The sequence below is a fragment of the Mastigoproctus giganteus genome, chromosome 9, assembly GCF_048544385.1.
Source record: "Mastigoproctus giganteus isolate SK-2022 chromosome 9, ASM4854438v1, whole genome shotgun sequence".
Taxonomy (NCBI): Eukaryota; Metazoa; Arthropoda; class Arachnida; order Uropygi; family Thelyphonidae; genus Mastigoproctus; species Mastigoproctus giganteus.
This window is the reverse complement of record NC_143583.1, coordinates 73,551,543-73,575,419: the sequence shown is the minus strand read 5'-3', so window position 1 is coordinate 73,575,419 and position 23,877 is coordinate 73,551,543. Positions and strand designations below refer to the sequence as shown.

The 23,877-nt window shown below is 38.4% G+C and overlaps 1 protein-coding gene across 1 annotated transcript in view; it reads left to right on the top strand.

Moving 5' to 3' along the window:
• LOC150080449 (JNK-interacting protein 1-like) overlaps positions 1–23,877 on the top strand; it is a 200,220-nt gene that overhangs the window by 117,726 nt on the left and 58,617 nt on the right. The window lies entirely within an intron of this gene.

Genomic DNA, 23,877 nt, shown 5'->3' with positions numbered 1-23,877 from the left:
AGTTAAGTGATAAAATAAGTATAATTATATACAGCGCCCTCTGCTGTTATTTAATATACTGTATAGTATTACACATAGAAAAGCCGTCAAATAAGTATATCTCGAAGTAATAATAGAAGTTTACAGAATAAGTTCCTACCCATGGAGCAAATATAGGTACAAGTTTTTAATGCGAGTAAGCTATATGTAACTTACTCCATGGGCAGTGCCTACTATTTACATAATTACATATCCAACGAAATTTATCTAAGCCAAAGAAACACCTACGAAAATTTTACAACGGCTATGTTATATTAGCGCCTGTTTAGGACTTTATCTATAATACTCTGCGCGTTAAGGTTATAGTTCCCCTTGTTGTTTGCTATCAATATAGCTCTATACATATATCTTGTAATTATGCGGTGTGGGAAGTAATTTTCTAAAAGCTTGGATCTGAATTCAATGAGTGTATCTATAATATAATCTGTCTGGTTACATATGTGTATTCTTCTGATGCTTTGCGCGATTAGGGTATTGCGATGTATCCTTTTTGAGATATTCGAGCTCCAGTTAGTGAGGTCAATAGTATTAAAATGAAAATTTTTGCGTTTATCATACAGTTTAGTGTGTACAGTATTGTTATCTATCCTTATATCCAAGTCAAGGAAGGTAGCAGATTTGGAATTATTAGTGTTGGTGCGTTCTAATGTTAATTCAGGCGGATAATATTTGATTGCTTCCGTATGGAAGTCAGGCATATTAAAAACTATCAAATCGTCAATATATCTGTATAGAACCATATTTTGTTTAAAATTATATTCGAAGTGGTGTAGGTATAAATTTGCCACAATGCATGAGCTACATGCGCCCATCGGTATCCCTGTATGTTGCCTATAAAGGTTACTGCCATTAAATATATAGTTATTGAAGATGCAAAGGTTGAAAAGGTCATCCCAGTAGTGTTTCTCACAGGGTAAGATATTTTTGTATTTATCATAATAATGGCCGAACACAGTTTTTAGGCTGTTATGTGGGATGCTAGTAAACAAGTTATTAAAGTCGAACGTATTGATATGTTCTATCGTATTGATGCCTGTGTTGCTATTGATGTAATTCAATACCGGTCTATTATTGAGAATAATATTTGAATGACCTATGCTATCAAAAATAATTTGAAGTAAATTAACTAGTTTGCGATGCGGAATCTTAGCGTAGCTATCCCTACACGAAGTTATAAATCTAAAACCTGTCGGATTTTTATGAAACTTAGGTATACAGTATATGTATGGGCAGGCGCCTCCGTAGCCAGGTGGGAAGGAGCAGCAGTGCGTAGCACACCCTTCTTGATTAGACCGGGGTTCGAGCCCGTCACCACCAAATACGGAACATGCGGAAAGGTCAGGGAATGACCACCGCATCGGAGCAATATGGCCTTAGTTGCTAATGCTCCTAAAAAACCAAATAACAACAACAAATAACATATGTATGGGTATGTAGTTGTATGGTTGGTAAGTTTTAATTTTTTATGCCACGCACGTATTTTCTTAGTAATAGCGTTACGTTTGTCCGTTACTATTTTGTATGTGCTACTGTTGTTAAGTTCATTTAGTAATGCTGTAGTGTAAAATTTTTTACATATGATGCTGTAGTTATTGGAGGCTTTATCAATAGTAGTAATTATAAACTTATTTTGTATGAGTTTAAGCTTACGCTTAATTGCATCTATATTAAAAATCTTAGTAGGTGGTAGTTTCATGCTTGCGGACTTTATCTGTTTCTTGATGGCCTGAAAGGTGAGTGTAAGCCACTTGTGGAAGGCTTCCAAGGATATGTTATATTTGTAGGATAACTTTAGGCAGAACTTCATTATATCTGAATGTAGTTGTTTAATGATGGCATAGGTATTAATATCGGTATTTGGTCGAAATTTAAAACCAAATGATAGAATCTCACGTAGCTCAGGATAGTCTATAATGTTCAAATCTCCTGTGATAATGTGTTTATGGTGTGCGTCCACATGTCTGATATTGCGGTAAATGGCAATAGCAATCCGCCTCAATATCACTATTGACGAGGTTAGTAGCTGCTTTTTTATAGTTACAGACCAATAGTCCAAACGGTTTATTATAGCTGAATCTGGTACGTAACAGTGCATTGGTAATAGGTAAATCACTTATATATACGTTAATGGTTTTATCTAGGCAGACATAATCGAATAATGCGTGGCTGAATTTAATGTTTATATATTCATATGTAACCTTGGTTTTTTTATTACTAAAAATAAATTTAATTATGTCTTTAATCAGGAGGTTAAAGTGTAAGTTATTATGTCTATAGTTGGAGTTGATGGTGTCAAGGGCTCGGATTTTACTATGTTTCAACCCGAATATAAAATCATGAATCTGTTTGACATGTATAATTGGTTTGTCCCAATGCATTAACATGTCATTAAAATCGTCAGTTATATTTGGTGTGCGGGCTTTTTTATTGTATGTTTTGGTTATTCTGTTAGATTTGGGTCTTTTCACTATTTGAAACAGGCTATATATACAAGTATCGTTCATAGTATTGCTAGTGTAGCAATTTCCATTAAATTTATTATTAAGACCATAAGGATACAGTGTTTTATATTTTAATATATTGATATTTTCGGATTCTAGCCTGGTATTGTGGTTACTTTCAATAGCTAATAATAATAGAAGTATTGCTAAAGCTGTGTAGTTGAAAGTGCTGTAGTTCGATGTCTTTAATATTAACGAAGTTTTTAATGTGGGATCTATGCACGTTAATTCTAATGTGTAGCTCCCCTCCAGTTTGTCCTATGTATTTAGCTTCACATAAGTTGCAATTAATGAGGTACACCACCCCACTAGCATGGCAAAAAACTGGAGCGTCGAGGTTATTAGTAATATGGTACTTGCTCATGTTAGGACAGGTCTGACAAAGTGTATTGTTACAACTATTAAATTTTAGATAGCTGCCATTATGTTTATTGCAAGTTACTACGTCTGTAGTATCAGGAGCATCGCAGGCAATATCGGTAAGCGCCACATTATTATTTGCTATCTCGGTAAGATCATTAGTATAGCATGCTATGTTAGTAGGAGCCTCAGCATTGGCACTGAATAGATTCAATTGGACAGCAGCATTAGATGCTGAATGGCTAGTAGAAGAACTTGTCGGATCACCCAGAGCCCCAGTGATATCCGCGGTACAGTGTATTCTACGCGACCGACGTAGCATTATGTTATTCTTATTTGTGTAGAAACTCATGATCGTATAAATATAAGATGTGCGCATACATATAAAATTCTCCAGTAAACGTCAGAAGACCCAAACAGGGAAAAAGGCTGTCTGAGAGGCCACCATTACAGACTGTATTTAATACTAAGAAGTGTTAACGGACAGAAACGGATAGCTCGTTAATTATGGTTGATACATTGTAAGGGTTAGCCCTCGAAAAAGTCCCTTGCAATGTATCTTATTGCCATAACTAACATTTTAATGGTATTTTTATATATGTTTATAATTTATTGCTTATGTCATGGCATAGATTAATTTTTTCCAGGTCACGTTGGGTACCCGCCATGGTTTATGGTTTACCTGATAAGCTAGTATATCATATTTTACCTTTAAAAAAACTCTTACCATTATTAACTTAACTCATATATATATATATATATATATATATATATATATACTAATCCGGTTACGGTTAATCTGGATCGAAATATGAAAATTTCTGTTCACAATTGAGTATTTTGAAAGACACACAGGATTTAGGAAGGCAGATGAGTAGCTTTCACTGCGCTGATTGACTGCGCAGAGAGAGAGACGGAACATATATTACATTGTCTTGCATGTTGTTCAGTATTGTTGTTGACTCTGAGTCGGACGGATGTCCGACTCATGTATTTTTGAAGGTATTTTCAAGGATGTTATTTAAAAGACTGATAGTATACCAATAAAAACATTAGAAAAGGGGAAAAGATCACCGAAAACACTGATCTTCATTTTTGGAAACTTATGAGAACAAATATTGAAAACATTTTAAACACGTTTATCTTTAAAAAAAAAGAGAGAAGCTGTACCACTAATTGGTTTCTCTTTCCTTTGTATACCTTCAATTGTAATAAAGACAATGAATTCTGAAATGTGATCTTTTTCTATGACCTACTCTGCATGGTGCCAATAATAATAACATATGTACATACGTTTACATATTTTATATAATTATGGGCTCTAAAGAATTAAAAAGTGAAATAAAAAGAAAACACTACTTTATCATTAACAAGCTCAAAGGAACAACTTGAAAATGGTGTTCCTAGAAAAAAAAATCGCTGAAGAATTTGGTATTGGCCAACAGGCTGTCAGGTATTAAAAAACAAAAAGATTCTATAAAGACTAAAAAGAATCTATAAAGAAGCTTTAAAATTCGATGTCGGGAGACATAAAAGCAGTGTATCAAATAGATAGGCATTAAAAAAGCCAAAAGGAATGTTGCTAGAAGAAGATGTACACTGCCCTACCATTAATATCAGAACATCCCTCCATGGATAGGGTAACCGGTCCTATGCATGCAGCACATCAACAGAAACTGTTATAAATTAGTATTAGCATTAGTAGAGGCATTTGATGCAAGAAAGCAAGCTTATGCAGCATCAGCAAAAAAAAAAAAAAAACCACTTCCACTTCACCCCTCTGTTCGTTCAAAATACCTGTCCAGCTGAGCCTTAAACTTATTTAGGCTATCAACCTCCACCACAAGGGATGGAAGTCTGTTCCACCAACCAACCACCCGCTGGCTAAAGGCAAATTTCCGCACGTCTATCCTACATCTGTCTTTCCTCAATTTGAATTTATGTCCTCTCAGGTGATTTTTCTGAGCTAGAGAAAGAATCTCATCAGCATTGAGCATGCTTAAACCATTCAAGGCTTTATACACCTCTATCAGATCACCTCGCTGGTGCCTAGTCTCCAGACACTGTAATTTGCAAAACCTTAGCCTTTCTTCGTAAGAGCACCCCTTTGTTCCATTCACTAATCTTGTTGCCCTTCTCTGTACTCGTTCCAGCAGCTCTACATCCTTCTTGAAATGAGGCCTCCAGACCTGTATACAGTACTCTAGGTGTGGCCTGACCATCGCCTTATACAATGGAATAATCACCTCCTTATCCCTTTATCCCTGCTGGAAAAATTCCTGTATATCATTGACAATACTCCATGAGCTACTCTTGCAGCCCGTCTGCACTGCTCAGAGAACTTCATATCTGCCTGCACAACCACCCCCAAGTCCCTTTCATTCTCTACCACTGTCAGTGTAGTACCACAGAGTGGATACGTTGCTCTGGGGTTGCTGTTTCCCATGTGTAGTACTTTACATTTGTCAATGTTAAACTTCATTTGCCACCTCTCAGCCCATCTGCTCAACCTATCCAGATCCTGCTGCAGCAGCATAGTGTCAGTAGTGTCCTTGACAACCCTGCCAACCTTTGTATCGTCTGCAAACTTGGACATTAAGCCCAATATACCATCATCAATATCATTTATAAATACAGAAAACAATGGACCCAACACTGAGCCCTGAGGAACTCCACTAATAACATTAGTCCACGATGAGCAGTGTCCATTGATTATAAATATGCACACTGGGCTTCAAACAGACAATTGCAAAAGTGGGCATGCAAAATGACATGTTGAACAGAACTACCTCAGCAGTTCAACAGAATTGATCACCTCAACAAATGCTAGATGCTGATTAACATAGTGTAAGGAGTGTGAATCCTGGACTGTAGAGCAGTGGAAAGCAGTCCTATGGACAGATAATTCAAGATTCACATTCTACCAGTTTGATGGCTGTTCCTGGGTGTGGCAAATGCCAGAGGAACAATTCCTTCCTGATTGTATCCTCCCAACGATGAAGTTTGGAGGCAGTGTCATGGTATGGGGCTCCTTTCATGGTTTGGCTTGGGCTCATTAGTCATTATCAACAAAACCATGAATGCTGTGCAATACCAGGACAGCCTGGACAATTATGCACTTCTAACGTTATGGCAATACTTCGGGGAAGGCCCATACCTGTATCAGCAAACAATGCACCATGCCATACTGCTTGGGTCGTAATAACAGAGTGGTCTGAGGACATGGGCGTGAAAAAGTTGGATTGGCCAGCCCGGAGTGTTGATCTGAACCCTATCCAACATCTTTGGGATGTATTGGATTGTCAAGTATGTGCACATTGAGATCGCCCAAAGAACAAGGCCGAACTGGTGGCTGTGTTAAAGGCTGAGTGGAGGAACATATCACCCGACATTTATAAAAAGCTGGTTGAGGGTATGATGCAAAGATTGAAGGTTGTCATAAAAGCAAAAGGTTTCAGCACAAAATATTAAATGACACAATAAAAGCTATTTTTTTTGTCTAAAGACAAGTGTCCAGATATTAATGGTAGGACAGTGTACTTAAGTGGTATGCACAGCAACGATCAAGTGGCATTGGTATGTGATGCAAGTGGCACCTGATAAATGTAAAAAGACAAAAGACAATACAGGCTGGCCTCGATTAACGCGATTAATTCGTCCCGCGAGCGTATTGCGCAAAACGGAAACGCGTTAACCGAATATAATAGTCAATAGGAAAAATTATAATTGGTCCTTGACCTTCTGGAATGTCTATAAAGAATTTTAAAAATACCTTTTAAATAATTTTTTAACTGTATACAATGTAAAATATAATGAAAATAATAATGGAATTAAATGTTTATTGCATAAAGCAGCGGTTCCCAAACTGTGCGCCGGGGAATATTTTAAATGTTCGAGGGAAACACAGCGATACTTGACATCTGTCGGACACTGCGCGAACTACTAGCTGGAAGTAGTTCACAGTTTCAACATTTCTTATTAAGGTGTTTGGACCTAACTACTAAATGGAACTGTTAGGTATTTCTTTTGGTCTGGGTGCGCCATGAAAAAATTACTGAGACACTAAGGGCGCCGTGACCGAGAAAGTTTGGAAACCTCTGACATAAAATACACAATGAATAAAGACTGTTGTGGAGATATTTGAACAGCGTTGACTTTTTCTTTTCATCATTCAATTTCCGATAGCTGACAACAATCTTCTCTGGGCCCTGGCGAAATAAATATCACAGAGAACCTCTGCGATATTTATTCCTTTTGTTTGAGGTTCTCTGCGATACGAAAGATTTCATCTAGTTCTTTTACTGTTATCTCCTTCGCGGTAACATTTTCATCTGCCTCATTTAAAAATTTGATTTTTTTAAATGCAAGTCTGCATTGACTTTATTAGCGGGAGACAAACGAGTGACACGTCTTCTTCCGATGGTTGATGAAACACAACTAAGCAGGCAAATGTTTGTTTATTGCCCGTCCGACGCGTGGTAAGCTTAGCGCACAGTTCAAATCTTTTTCAACTATCGCATAAAAAAAAAAAAGTTCGCTTTAACTGGAAATTTGCATTGTGTAAAGTGAAAAGTGGTATAATTTTTTCAAATAGCAGTAACTGAAACACGTGTTAATCGAACTCGCATTATGCGAGGCCTGGCTGTACATTTGTCCATCTATCGGTGGATAAATGTATTGTCTTTTTATAGTTTTTAAATAAAGGCTCTACAGTGATATTTTTTTATTTATTTTCATCAGCACAACCTATATCATTAAATTTTCCATTTATTTGTGGTCTAAGTTTTTTTGTCTTTTAGGGCTATCTTTTGCTTCATAATCCAGATTATCACTTAATCCTGATGACTCCTGCCCCTAATTAATCGGGATTAGCGAGGGTTCACTGTATATATATATTTTTTAAAATGTATATTACTTTTTATTATTATTATTATTATTTTTTTATATTATTAGATTTTATTTATTCCTTTCTGTTCCAGTCTCTGTTGGGTCGGCTTTGAAATATACGTTCAGCTCCTCACTTGCTTATCATTACCTTTTCAATGTTTTTTACCTCTTGCTACAAATATTTCATATCAGAAACAGAGACCTTACTTCTTGTTATATTTCCTTTGGTTTTGGCTGCTGACCTATAGCATCGGATCTATAGCGTTAAGTACTGCTTGTATTATTTTACTTTTATTTTTCAGATACCTAATAATTTGTTCCATTGTTACTACTTCTGGCTTTGTCGGCATTTATCCTCTCTTACTCAAACCTACTTATCTACATTCCATTATGGTCTTTGGATATTTCTGCTATTTCTAGTAGTTGCCCTGGTCCTTAAACCAATCTAATATATCTCTAAATATCATTCTTTATTATGCTGTTTCACTACAACCAATTGTTATTAATACAAATTTGTACATTAATTTGTACATTATATATACCGGGTGGTTATAAAATAAGTTTCCCTATTCAGGAGACCCTAGTGTCAAAACGGTTAGAGTTAGTGCTGTGAAAATTGGTGGGTATATCATTTAGGGTATGGGGAAGCAATTTGTGGAAGGAAAAAAAAATTAGTTAAAATTTCTGCCACCAGGGGGAAAACAGCATTGCACATATGTAAAAGTTGTCATTTACTTCAAAACACACTGCTTATGCAAATGACATCTTGTTAGATAAAAAGCAGAAAGCCAACGTGACTGTCAATAACCATTATGGCTCTTACAAAAAAGGAACATGGCCTTTTAGTAAAACTGTTCTATCAGAATAATAGTAAGGCTAATGCAGCACTGCATGAATATTGGAAACTTAAAGGTTTTGGTAAAAGACCTCTGATGTCAGTGGGGCTTCAAAAACTAATAAAGAAATTTGAAGTGACCAGGGAGTTAGATGTAATTCCAAGCAGGGGATGACCACGTATCTGAATGGAGGTAGTGGATGAAGTGGCGCTTGCAATGGTCAGAATGCGAAGCACTACCAGTCAGTAGTTCCTGCCAGAGGTGTGTCAAGAGATTTGAACCTTCCTTGGTCTATTGTACATAAAGTGCTTTGAATTTTATGCTGGTTCCTGTACAGGATTCACGTATTGCAGGAACTAAAGTCTTGTGATCAGCAACAACGAATAGACTGCTCTACGATTTCTGGCTCGTATGGAAGTTGAAGATACATGTGCTCGAATGATCGTGTGGTCTGATGAGGCACATTTCACTCTTCGTGGGGCTGTAAATGCACAAAACTTAACAAAACGATAAGTTTCCTGAAAAAGACCTCAACAAAGTCCATACGTTACAGTATGGTGTGGATTCATAGCAGAGTTTATAATTGGATAATTTTTCTTTGAAGCAACTACATCTCATGCCCCCCCCATAAGGTTTACAGTAACTAGTGCACGGTACTGTGCTCTTCTAAGAGATCACATTATTTCTGCTCTGCAAGAAAGGCAATGTTTGGAGACATCGTGCAAGATGATGCTCCTCCCCACGTTGGTTGATAAGTCAAGGAACTGCTCTGTTCAACATGCAGAAATCATTTCTAGAGACTCTCCGCAGTTCTGGCCAGCCCAATCACAGGTCTCAATCCCTGTGATTTCTAGCTATTGGGATACCAGAAAGAGAGTTTACTGTGGCTGCATACAGACGCTTGTCGATTTGAAAGCAAGCATTAACCAGCACGTAGCCAACATCCCCAATGAGATGCTATGCGAAACTGTGTCGCACGAAGTCCTCCATTTTCAGAATGTCATCTCAACTGAAGGAAAGCACATAGAACAATATCTGTAGATTTCTATGTTCTGATATTAGAATCTAATCCTACACCAGTGAGCCAAAACATTGTGACCACCTACCTAATATGATGTTGGTCCTCCACGTGCAGGCATGGATGCAACGAGATTTCTAAATGTGTCTTGTGGTATCTGGTACTAACATGTAACTAGCAGATCCTTTAACTCCCGAAAGGTCCGTGGTTGAGATGCCGCGGATCGGAGTTGCTGTTCCAACACAAACCTGCTGCGGATCGGAGTTGCTGTTCCAACACAAACCACAGATGCTCGTTGGGATTGATGTCTGGAGAATTTGGAGGCCAGGGCAATACCTGGAAGTCTTCCTCATGTTCCACGAACCAGTCTCGAACACTCCGGGTGGTGTGGCATGGCGCATTATCCTGCTGAAAGATGGTACCGCCAGAGGAGAAGACTGTTGCCACGAAAGGGTGTACATGGTCAGCAGTGCTGTAGATGGTAGATGTCAGAGTGCCCGGCACATGGATGAATGGACCCAGAATATCTCAGCAGAACATTGCCCAAAGTATGACACCGCTGCAACCGGCTTGTTTTTGTCTCAAGGTGCATCCAGGCACCATCACTTCCCCAGGTAAACAACGCACATGTCTGGCCATCCACATGGTGCAACAGGAAATGTGATTCATCGGACCAGACAACCTTCTTCCAATCACTCAAAGTCCAGTTTCGATGCTTGTATGCTCACTGTAGGCGCCATTGCGAGTAAACTGTGGTTGGCATGGGTACCCAGAGTGGCCTGAGGCTACACAGCCCCATTTTCAGCATGGTTCAATGTACTGTGTTGGGATACATTATTCCCATCACCAGCATTCGAATTATCAGCGAGTTGCGCCAAAGTCAACATTCTATTGCCACGTACCATCCGGGAGAGCCTTTGTCCACTTTGAGCATCGATGAGCCATGGTCGTCCAACACCTCGCCAGCGGTTTGTGGGTTTTTCCTCCTCTGACCATTTTCGGTAGGTACTAACCATGGCTAACTGTGAGCACCCCACCAGCCGTGCTGTTTCGGATATGCTCTGACCAATTCGTCTGGCCATTACAATTTGGCCTTTGTCAAACTTGCTTAAGTCTGTTGCCTTTCCCATCTGAAGAACAAGATTAACACTGATTAACAGAGCTCAGTATCAGGTGTTTTTTATACCATGTCCCAAACTACGCATGCGCCGTAGTTCACCTGCAGTTGCTTTGATTTGCATAACGACTCACTGGTCATAATTTTTTGGATCATTGGTGTAAGTTAAGTATTCCATCTCATGTTTACAGTGCCAATTTATACCCTGGTGGTGGAAATTTTAAATAATTTTTTTTTCTTTTGCAAATTGCTTCCCCATACCCTAAATGACATTCCCACCGTCGACACTAGGGTCTCCTGAATAGGAAAATTTATTTTATAACCACCCGGTATATATACACACACACACACACACACACACACACATACAGTCAGTCCTCATATAACATGTGTTTACATTACACAAATTCGATCATACACGATTTATAAATAGGGGAACGATATCGCATATAACACGACCGAATTCGCCTTTGTTTTTACAAGAAATGGCAGTCGAATGCGGAATCACCCCAACTGAACACAACGCAATAGGAATGAAGAGAAGATTCTGAAAATGTATTTGTTTTTTATCGGTGAAGGGGAAACACATTTTGCCATAATAACTTATACAGGGAAATAGAGTGGGCCAGTAAATCAGAGAGTCTTATAATGGAGGATTTTAATTTCCCAGATATTGACTGGAATTTGTGGGTTGGTCACTCACGCACTAGCAAGGCTTTTGTGGATTTATTGGATGATTGTTTTCTACATCAGAATATTCGGGAGGCAACTAGAGGGAGTAATACTCTCGATCTTATTATCAATAGTGATTCTTCATGCATTAAGAATCTGCAGATAAAGGAACCACTAGGTGGCAGTGATCACAGTGTGCTGAAGTGGGATTTACTCAACGAGGTAACTACCATCAGGGGTAAAGGGAAGGGTTTTAGCCTTTGTAAAGGCGACTACGGTGGTCTGAGACAGTATTTAAATTCTATACGGTGGGACCAACTGATGATGTTACCAACAGCAAATTCAACATGGGAACCATTCAAAGAATTCATCTTGGAAGCTACTAGGCTTTACATACCAACTAAGAAATATTGTTCAAGGTTCAGACCTAAATGAATGTGAGATGAACTAATGAGACATATGGCAGAGAAGAAAAATGCATGGGATACATATAAATTAATGGGTGACATGGAAGCTTATGATAGATATAAGCTGGTCTGTAACCAAGTCATAAATGAGATTAGGCAGGCAAAGGGAGATTATGAGAAATCTTTGGCAAAGGATGCAAAGAAAACAGCAAAGAGTTCTTTACCTATGTAAACTCTAGAAGGAAGGGGATGAATCAGGGGATGGATATTGATGGTTCAACTGGTGATGATCCTGCTCAGGTGGCTAACAAACTAAATGAGTATTTTCCATCTACATTCACACATGAGGAGTTATTTAGGAAGGGGAATTCCAGAGGTGAATTTAACTCTGGCAATGAGCTAGATGATTTTTTAATAACTGAGAGAAAAGTAGAGGAGAAATTGTTGAAGATAAACATAAAAAAGCCACCCGTGGTGGATGGGATCTATCCAGTTATATTAAAGGAAGTAAGCAAACCCTTAGCCATAATTATGAAAGCTTCTTTGGACTCGGGGGAGGTACCCATGGACTGGAGATGTGCAAATTTGAATCCAATTCACAAAGGAGGTTTTTACAAGAAATGGCAGTCGAATGCGGAATCACCCCAACTGAACACAACGCAATAGGAATGAAGAGAAGATTCTGAAAATGTATTTGTTTTTTATCGGTGAAGGGGAAACACATTTTGCCATAATAACTTATACAGGGAAATAGAGTGGGCAAATTTCGACACAAGTAATTATAGACCTGTTAGTTTAACTTCTGTTCCAGGAAAAATAATGGAGGCACTGGTAAAAGAAGCACTGCTGTTTGTTTTTTGTTTGTTTGTTATTTGGTTTTTAGAAGCATTAGCAACTAAGGCCATATTGCTCCGGGATATGCAGTGGTCATTCCCTGACCTTTCCGAATCCTCCGTATTTGGTGGTGACGGGCTCGAACCCCGGTCTAATCAAGAAGCGTGTACTACACACTGCTGCTCCTTCCCACCTGGCTACGGAGGTGCCGGGGAAGAACTGCAGGATCATCTAGACAAGACTTCAGTTATAACTCGGACACAGCATGGTTTTGTTAAGGGAAGGTTTTGCCTGACCAATTTGATTGGATACTATAATGTGGTCACAAACGAACTGGATGCAGGGAATAACTTTGATAACATATATTTGGATCTTAGAAAGGCTTTTGATACTGTTGCACATCGAAGACTGCTGAACAAATTAGAGCAGTGTGGCATTGGAGGCAAATTGCTGCTATGGATAAAGGGATGGTTGGGTGGCAGAAGACAGAGAGTGGTAATCAAGTCCCTGCTCATCGTGGACTAATGTTATTAGTGGAGTTCCGCAGGGTTCAGTGTTGGATCCATTGTTGTTTTCTGTATTTATAAATAATATTGATGATGGTATATCAAGCTTAATGTCCAAGTTGGCAGATGATACCAAGGTTGTTAAGGACACTAATGATAGTACGCTGCTGCAACAGGATCTAGAAAAGTTGAGCAGATGGGCTGAGAGGTGGTGGTGATAGTAGTAGTGGCATGTGATGCAAGAAAGCAAGTGTATGAGCTTATGCAGCATCAGCCAAAAAAAAATCGCCCCATTCCCTCCAAATGCCTGTACAGTTCCTCCTTAAATTTATTTAACCTACCAACTTCCACAACAACAGATGCAAGTTTGTTCCAGCAATTAAACACATGCTGTCTAAAGGCAAATTTCCACACATCTATTCTACATCTGTCTTTTCTTAATTTGAATTTATGCTCCATTAGATTCATAATCTGAACAAGTGGAAGGGTGCCATCAGAATTCAGCGTGCTCAATCCATTCAAGGCCTTATACGCGTCATTCAGATCACCGCGCAGGTGCCTAGTGTCCATCCACTGCAGTTTACAGTACTTAAGCCTCTGTTGGTAAGAGGATCCCTTCATTCCCCTCACCAACCTTGTTGCCCTTCTCTGAACATGCTCAAGGAAATCTACATCTTTCCTAAAATGAGGCCTCCAGACCTGTACACAGTACTCAAGGCATGGCTTGACCTTTGCCTTATACAGAGGGACAATCACCTCCTTTTCCCTGCTAGCAAAATTCCTATTTATCATTGACAAAACCCCATGATCTGCCCTGGCAGCCAATCTGCATTGCTCAGAAAACTTCATATCTGACTACACAATTACTCCCAGGTCTTTTTCATTTTCTACCACCTTAAGTGTAGTACCACACAGTTGGTATGTTTCTCTGGGGTTATTTCTACCCATATGCAGTACTTTGCATTTGTCAAGGTTAAACTTCAGTTGCCACTTCTTAGCCCATCTGCCCAAATTATCTAGATCCTGTTGCAGTAGCAGACTACCATTACTGTCATTAACAACCCTGCCAACCTTTGTATCATCTGCAAACTTCGACATTAAGCCTGATATACCTTCATCGATATCATTGATAAATATACAAAACAACAGAGGACCCAACACCGAACCCTGTGGGACTCCACTAATTACATTAGTCCATGGAGAGCTGCACCCATTAATTACCACCCACTGTCTTCTCCCACTCAACCATCCTTTTATCCATTGTAGCAACTTACCCTTAATTCCATTCTGCTCCAATTTGTACAATAGTCTTCCATGCGCAATAGTGTCAAAAGCTTTCCTGAAATCTAAATATATGATATCAAAATTATTTTTTGCATCCAGTTCCTTTGTAACCACATCATAATATCCTATCAAATTTGTCAGACAAGACTTTCCCTTAACAAACCCATGCTGTGTCTGAATTATTGCTGCAGTCTTGTCTAGATGATCCTGCAATGCGTCTTTAACCAGTGACTCCATTATTTTACCCGGAACAGAAGTTAAACTAATTGGTCTGTAATTACTTGTGTCACCCTTCGATACTGCTTTGAATTTAGGATACATTTGCACATCTGCAGTCCATTGGAACCTCCGCTGAGTCCAAGGATGCTCTCATAATTATGGCTAAGGGTTTGCATAGTTGCTTTGCCGTCTCCTTTAATATAACTGGATAGATCCGATCCACCCCAGGCGCTTTTCTTATGTTTAACTTCAACAATTTCTCCTCCACTTTGCTCTCAGTTATTACAAAATTATTAAGCACCTTGCTACAATTTGATAACCTTCTGCCATTTTCAAACCTTAATAACTCCTCATGTGTGAATGTAGATGCAAAATACTCATTCAGTTTGTTTGCTATCTGAGCAGGATCATCAACAGTCGAACCATCGATATCAAGTGGACCAATCAGATTCATCCTCTTCCTTTTAGAGTTTATATAAGTAAAGAAATCTTTATATAAATCTTTATATATATTCTTTATATAAGTAAAGAATTGCTGTTTTTCTTAACATCTTTTGCCAAAGATTTCTCATAATGTGCCTTCGCCTGCCTAAACCCCTTTGTGACCTGATTACGACTAGCTTATATCTGCCATAGGCTTCTGAGTCGCTTGATAATTTATATGCGTCCCATGCATTTTTCTTCTCTGTCACGAGTCTCATTAGTTCATTTGATAACCATTTAGGCCTAACCTTGAACAATATTTCTTAATAGGTATGAAACTTTTAGTAGCATCCACGATTAATTCCTTGAATGTTTCCCACTTAGAATTTACTGTTGGTAACATCGTCAATTGATCCCACTGTACAGAATTTAGAAACTGTCTGAGACCACTGTACTCACCTTTACGGCAGCAAAAACCCTTTCCTTTACCCCTGATGGTAATTATATCTTTAAGTAAATCCCACATCAGTATACTGTGATCACTGCCACCTAGTGGTTTCTTTATCTGCAAATTCTTAATACACGAATGATCACTGCTGATAACCAGATCAAGAGTATTACTCTCTCTGGTTGCCTCTCGAACATGCTGCTGCAGAAAACAATCATCCTATAAATCCACAAAAGTCTTACTAGTGTGTGAGTGACCAACCCACAAGTTCCAGTCAATAGCTGGGAAGTTAAAATCCCCCATTATAAGACATTCTGATTTACTAGCCCACTCTATATCTCTCTGTACAATTGTTTAATTGTACTCATTCGAGTCATTACGCCTATAACACACTCTTAGTCTTATTTTTGCTTTCGCAGTGCTTATGTCACACCAAAACTGACTCAACAGTGCACTGTTCATCTATGTCAACTGGATGCACTTTTAATTTTATGTTTTTCTTAATTAACAGCATAACACCTCCTCCCTTCCTATCCTGTCTATCCTTTCTGTACACATTGTACTACCCAAATTCCAGTTCTGCATTCCTTATATCTGTGTGACACCACGTCTCTGCTATCCCAAAAATATCCGCCTTTGATGTCTTAACCAACACTTCAAATTCTTCAAATTTATTTACTATACTTCTAGCATACGTATACATGGAAGTATACATGTACCTATCCTTATTATTAGTTACCCTAACACATCCTATATACCCACCTGTTTCACGATGACTGCCATCAGTCCCTGAAACCCCCAGCACCCCTCGTTCCAGGTCGCCACTTATTCTAACAGAAGTGCAAGAATCACCTTCACCTCTGCCTGCGGCTACTTTTAACCTTTTAGTCTGTGAATCCCCCCAAGCTAGCAGTTTTCCGACCCAACTAACACTGCTTCGATAGCATCAGCAAATATTCTTGCACCCTTTCTATTTAAGTGCATTCCATCCCTGTAGAAGCAGTCTCTCCTGTTAACAAGTACAGACTAGGCTGAAAAAAATTCTACCCCTTGAGCCTTGCACATTCCCTGCAGGGCCGAATTGATTGACAAGGCTCTCATTATATACTCCCTCCTATCGCGTCTGGGCAGAATTGCAGACACTTTCAAATTTAACCCTAATTCACAACGTTTTTGTAACATTGACCTGTACTTGTTTAGTAAATCTGCAGATCTCCTACTCTTAATGTCATTGGTGCCAACGTGTACAACAATATCACCCTTTGTGCCCTTAAAAGATGATATATAATTTACAATATCATCAACTTTTGTCCCTGGCAGACATACCCTGCTCCTATTCCATCTATCCTTTTTACACAATATATTCCCCGTCTCCCTGACAATAGAGTCACCAACAATAACTAGTTCCTTTTGGCCCAGCGCATTCTGCCTTGGAGATTGCCGCTGTGTTGCCTGATGCCCAGGAGTGAGCTCTGGTGTTGAGTTGCACAGCTGAGAGCTTGACGGGCCCCTCATATTAATTTCTTCGAGGGCATCTACCCGACACCTCAAGCTCTCATAGACACCCAGTACAACGCTGAGTTGATGCCTAATTTCTAGACACTCTCTGCCCCTGGCACACACAAAGACATCCTCCTTGGCTATATCACGTTCTGTTCTGTTCCATAGAGTTCGGCAAACATTTCACAAGTTGCACATTTTTTTAGGCTGTGATGCGTTGGAGAATTGCCCCCCCTCAGTTCTCCCCCTATGTCACAGCAGTCCTGCCACTTTGTGCCCATTGCTTTGCTGCTCTAGTCTGGGGCATGATATTTTAAATTAATAAGATCAACAAATTTAATTAATTAATCGTCAATACTACGCTATCTAATAGAATCCTAAATGCAGTGATGCGTATTACTCTATATAATTATACGTTAGAGCTGCCTAGTTACCACAATTAAAAATTTGAATTCCCTACTACTCTATACAAAAACAATGGCTGCAAGATTCAAACAAAATAACGGTTTTACGTATATTAAGTAGTAATCTACAAAAATTCTTTATCTAAATTAAAAATAAAAATAACCAGCGTAACAATAACTATAAGACTACGTATAAAGTACAATATAAAATAACAATTAGGTAAATAAAAAGGCAAAGACAAAACAATTTTTAAAGAGAGTCACGCGCCCTCAAGGTGGCAAATGAAGTTTAACATCAACAAATGTAAAGTACTACATATGGGAAGCAGTAACCCCAGAGTAACATATCAACTCTGTGGTACTACAGGTGCCTTCATAGCCAGGTGGGTAGGTGCAGCAGTGCGTAGCACACATATCTTGATTATACCGGGGTTCGAGCCTGTGACCACCAAATACGAAGGATGCGGAAAGATCAGGGAATGACCACTGCATATCTCCGGAGCAATATGGCCTTAGTTGCTAATGCTTCTAAAAACCAAATGATAACAATAACTGTGGTACTACACTGACAGTGGTAGAGAAATTGTGCAGGGAGATATGAAGTTTTCTGAGCAGTGCAGACGGTCTGCAAGAGTAGCTCATGGTGTCTTGTCAATGATATACAGGAATGTTTCTAGCAGGGATAAGGAGGTGATTATCCCCTTGTATAAGGCAATGGTCAGGCCACACCTTGAGCACTGTATACAGGTCTGGAGGCCTCATTTTAAGAAGGATGGAGAGCTGTTGGAACGAGTACAGAGAAGGGCAACAAGATTAGTGAATGAAACAAAGGGTTGCTCTTACAAAGAAAGGCTTAAGTTTTGCAAATTACAGTGTCTGGAGACTAGGCACCTGCGAGGTGATCTGATTGAGGTCTATAAGGCCTTGAATGGTTTGAGCATGCTCAATGCTGATGGGATTCTTCCTCTTTCTCAGAATAATCACCTGAGAGGACATAAATTCATATTGTGGAAAGACAGATGTTGGATAGATATGCAGAAGTTTGCCTTTAGCCAGTGGGTAGTTGGTTGGTGGAACAGACTTCCATCCCCTTTGTTATGGAAGTTGATAGCCTAAATAAATTTAAGGCTCAGCTGGACAGGTATTTGGAACAAAAGGAGGTGTGAAATGGGAGAGTTTTTTTTGGCTGATGCTACATAAACTTGCTTTCTTGCATCATGTGCCTCTGCTAATGCTAATTTAGAATGAAGAGACGATTCTGAAAATGTATGTTTTTTATATCGGTGAAGGGGAAACACATTTTCCCATAATAACATAAAAACCACACAATTCCAGCTATCGGTATTATCGCAAATGCAATTGGATCAAGTTTACTGCCAGTAACCGCAGAAATGCAACTGGAAATTGTTTTTATTGTTTTATGGTAGTAAACCCCAGAAATGTGCTTTAGTGAAATGTGAGCTAGTGAGGTGTTAATAGTGTCTCTGCCTTTATGGTGTTGTTTATTCATTTGCTACACATGCGCAGCTTTGTTTATGTGTATCAAACGTGCCTCGTCATTTTGTAATTGTGCTTTATTCCCTAAAAATGAGTAAAATACTGAAAATGTGTGAAAAGGAAGCATCCTGGTGAAGACACTACAGATTCAGAGAGAAAAAGAAAAGCAATATGGGGATAGACAGAGGCGGACTGGGTCAAAAATTCTTACCCGGGAAAATTTGTAGTGACCTCATACTAGCATTTATGGCCAAAATCACACCGACCTCCATCGTCTTCTGGCTTCCGGCCCACCTGGGTTTCCCGGTAAGGCTTATGGCCAGTCCACCTCTGCTGATAGAGAAAAAAATATGAAATCGTGAAACACTTTGAGCGAAATGAAGACCATGTGATATTGCGCATGCTACAGGCCTAAATCATGTAATGCTGAGAATTAGAAAGAATGCAGAGAAAATAAAAACAGCTTTCATAGCAGGAATAACTCAAAGCGTAACAAAATCCATTAGATCAAGACAAAGAATTGGAAGAGATGGAACGTCTGTTTGGATAGAAGATCAAACAAAGAACAAGTTTGCGTATGATAGAAGCATTAGCGATATTTTATTATGTAATAATAGTAATAAAATACTTAATACGTAAGTATTTTATTACGATTATTTATTGTGTTTGGGAATGTTTTGGTTTCAAAATATGTGGGTGTTCAATCTTGGGTGGTCGGCACCTAACCCTATTTTTCCCATAGGGCCTGTTATTTATATTGCACGATTTTGCATTGCACGAGGGTTTATAGAACACAACTATTGTGCTATATGAGGACTGACTGTATATATATATATATATATATATATATGTATATATAGTCCTAACTTTTATTAGGCCTAAGTAACACAGAACATGTACAGGCATACCTCGATTAACGAATAGGATGCGTTCCACGAAATTACTTCGTTAAGCGAAACTTCGTTTTCAGAGGTAAAAATACTATGGCCAGAATAGGGATACGTTCCTACGTAAAGAAAATGAAAAGCTTTTTTTTCGAACAAAGAAAAGTTTTATTAAATAAACAGTCAACTTACATACAAAGTGAAATCACATTTTAAAATATGAGGTTAAAGTTGATTGTTTATGCTTTTTTTCTCTTTCATTTAACAATTGCCTATACGGAGTTATTGCATTTAACACTGATCGCTTAACTATAACACTTCTTCCTAAGTCAGGATCATTTTCACTAAAAAAATTTAAAACGTTTTCAATATCACTTAAGCACCTTTTTAAATCTTTGGTTGTTAACACTTTTTCGGCAGGAAGTTCTTTAACTTCGCCTTCATTATCTTTGTCTTCGTTGCTAACAAGGCTTTCTAAATCTTCCACTGAAAAACCATCATCTTCTGCATTCAATAAATTTCTAACATCCTCTTCATCGACATTTTCGAAACCTATTTGATTGAGCCATCTGGATAACTTCATTTCTAATTCTTGGATGTTATTTTCTTCTTCTAGTACAACTTCTGTCCATATTTTGCGCCAAACTCCATTTAAGCATTTCTTAGTGACTTCTTTCCAAGAACTATCAATGCTTTCTATTGCGTTTTTAATGGTGTAGTTTTTCCAAAAAGTTTTAACTGTCATTTCCTCTTTATCCTCTAGTTCAGTTAAATTGCTTAAAGTTCGACGCAGATAATAAGCTTTAAATGATGCTATTACTCCCTGATCCAATGGTTGAATCAGGGAAGTTGTGTTTGCTGGAAGAAACACAACTTTGACAGGAATGCATGTGTCCAACGTGTTAAGATCAGTAGGATGTCCCGGAGCATTGTCTAACAACAAAAGAGCTTTTTCTTCAAAGTTGTTTTTTTGACAATACCGTTTTACTTCAGGACAAAAGTGGTTAACAAACCAATCAGTAAATAACTTCTTGGTAACCCACGCTTTTCTATTTGCTTTCCATATTACAGGTAAATTCATTTTTATGTTACCTTTTAACGCCCTCGGATTTTCTGAATGGTAAACTAATAACAATTTTAATTTATAATCGCCAGAGACATTTGATCCAAAGAGTAACGTTAAACGGTCTTTGGCTGCTTTGAACCCAGCAGCTGATTTTTCTTCAATAGAAATGAAGCTTTTTGTTGGTAGCCGTTTCCAGAACAAACCGCTTTCGTCAACATTGAACACCAAATTTGGTGGAAAATTTTCACGTTTAATTATTTCCTTTAGTTTTTCTGGAAACTTATTTGCAGCTTCAACATCTGCACTTGCAGCTTCTCCTGTTAATTTTACACTATGAATCCTGGCCCGTTTTTTAAATTTCTCGAACCAACCACGAGAAGCCCCAAAGGTTTCCGTAATTTCTTGTTTGTTTAGATTTCAGGTGATTAAACAAAAATGGAATATTTTTTTATGTTAAATGGGGCTTGAAATTGCGGACTTCGTTATATCGAGGCTTCGTTATCAGAGGTAACGTTAACCGAGGTATGCCTGTATTTTCTTCTACCATGAGGATCCCCATGCCTTACTTTCCAGACTGCTGCATGTTCCAATAGATGCAATGCAATAATCATTTATACCTCTGCCCTTTCTATTTAAGTGTATCCCAACCCTGTAAAAATGGGATGCACTACTGTCTTGTTAACAAGCACAGACCACATTCAGAAGAATTTTACTCCATGAGCCTTGCCCAAGGTCTTCTGGGCTGAATTGCTGCTCTTCTCATTTACTCCCTTCTGTTGTGTCTGGTAGAATTGCTGACACTTTGAAATTTAATTCTAACTCACGATTTTTTCTCCCCATTGCCTTGTACTTGTTAACTAAATCCTCTGATCTCCTACTCTTAATATCAACATGTTGATATTAACAACATTATCACCTTTTGTGCCTTGAATTACAATAGCTGCTCTACAGCATGTCTGAATACCTAGCCCTATCTCACCTATCTGCAGAATTTAGTCATCAGTTGGTCATTTTAATAGTAATTAATAATTCATTCTTTACATCTGGTCTCTGATACAAGTTTCATTTATTTCCATTCCCTTTCCCACTGCCACCACAATATGATTTCAGGTTTTCTGGCATCTTTCACAGTCTTCAGTTTTTCATTCACTGAAGAATGTAATCTGTTTGTCTGATTATTTATCATATAAATATATAATACCAAAGGTATTACACTGAAAAATATTGTATATACGATAAAGCCTTGCTCCAACGAACCTCATTTTAATGGACTTCTGTAAGGTCAGTATCCACTCAACCAGAATTGTCTGTACAGCATTGATACAACTACCTCAGTCTGTTGGTACTTGCCATCACTTAAATATTTTCAATAAAGCAGAGTGCCATGGAGTCTGAAATTTTTTCATTATCTCCTTCCCTGAGCCTTTCAAGCATATCAAACATCGGTATACAGTCATCTGAATTCCCCCCTCCCCCCCAGCAAGATTACAGGTGAACTTTTCAGATTCTAAACAATCTTTAATCAGTGAAAGAATCTGGTTAGTAGAAGTGATGTATATACAGTACCCATCCATAAACAAACTTTCATACTCTTAGGGATTTAGCCAAGAAATATTTTTAGATTAAACCATGCACACCATCAAGTATCTCTCGTATTGTGGAGTTATACTCTTCATAACTGGGTTGTCACTATTGCAACAACAGGATACTTGCCCACCCACTGATGAGTAAGCCAAAAAGCTTCGATACCAGGGTACCTGCCCACCCACTGATGAAAGGCCAACAAGCTTTGAAATGGTCACCAGGGGAAGCCTGATATTCATGGACTTTTCGAGAATAGTTAACAACAGTCTTCTCTACTGGGGAAGCATTGCCTATTCGAGGAATTTATGAGTTTTTGAGTGGTGTGAGTTGAAGGAGTTACTGTCCCTTTAATTCTTCTACACCATTTATTTTTTTCTTCCACTCCTACTATAACTTTCCCTCTACCTTTTGCTTTTAAGTCTAATAGGGACAAGTGAATAGTAGAGTTATTATCCCACACATATACAAACAAGCTTCGAAACGGTGCCATCTAGGTGGTGGTATCCGCCAAGAATAAGTAACATTAGTCTTCTCCACTGGTGAAGCATTACTTATTCAAAGCAGTGCAATACCTCGGCCACTTGTTGTGAAGGTATTCACAATATGAGATATAATTAAACGATGCATTCATACTACCTGGGTAGTAGAAACGATGTATGTGAAGTACCCACGCATAAACAAACTCTTTCATACTCTTAGGCATTTAGTCAAGAAATATTTTTAAATATTTAATTAGTTTCCACTGCCACTACAAAGACACTGCAAAATTTTATGTTCAACTGCTTCACACTATAAAAGTAAACTGCAGCCATCATCAGCCCACTGCAGGATGGAAGCCTCCTCAACAATTCATGATGAGGGAAATGGACCATAATCTGCCAGTCTGGTCCAGTGCGGGTTGGCAGATCGACCGTATTTAGCAGTCAGAGGCTTGACTACTCAAAGAGCGTGTGCTACTGCACTCTCACTCCTGACCACTTGGCTACGGAGGTCTTTCACACTATAAGTGCCGCAAAATACAGTATTACAGCATCTATTTAAAAAAATATATATTTTTTTTCATAGTACAGCACATTTTCATAATATTTGGCAACTTTGGCAACTATATATATTTCTTGTGAGTTTAGTGTACAGTCTGATTTAGTTCTCCTCCCCCATGTGATTCATTAATCAAGGTTTTCTGTACTTTATTTTAAAGTACAGGGAAATTTTTTTATTCATTAGGCTATTTCAGGAATCTATATTGTAAAAAGATTTGGCCACCTTGTGGCTTCCAGGAACAGTTTCATGCCAGAAATAATACTAGAAAGTAATTTTTATTTTAATAATTAAAAGAACAACTTCTGTATGAAATGGTCCAACTATAATTGAAATTTGTAAGTGCACTTATA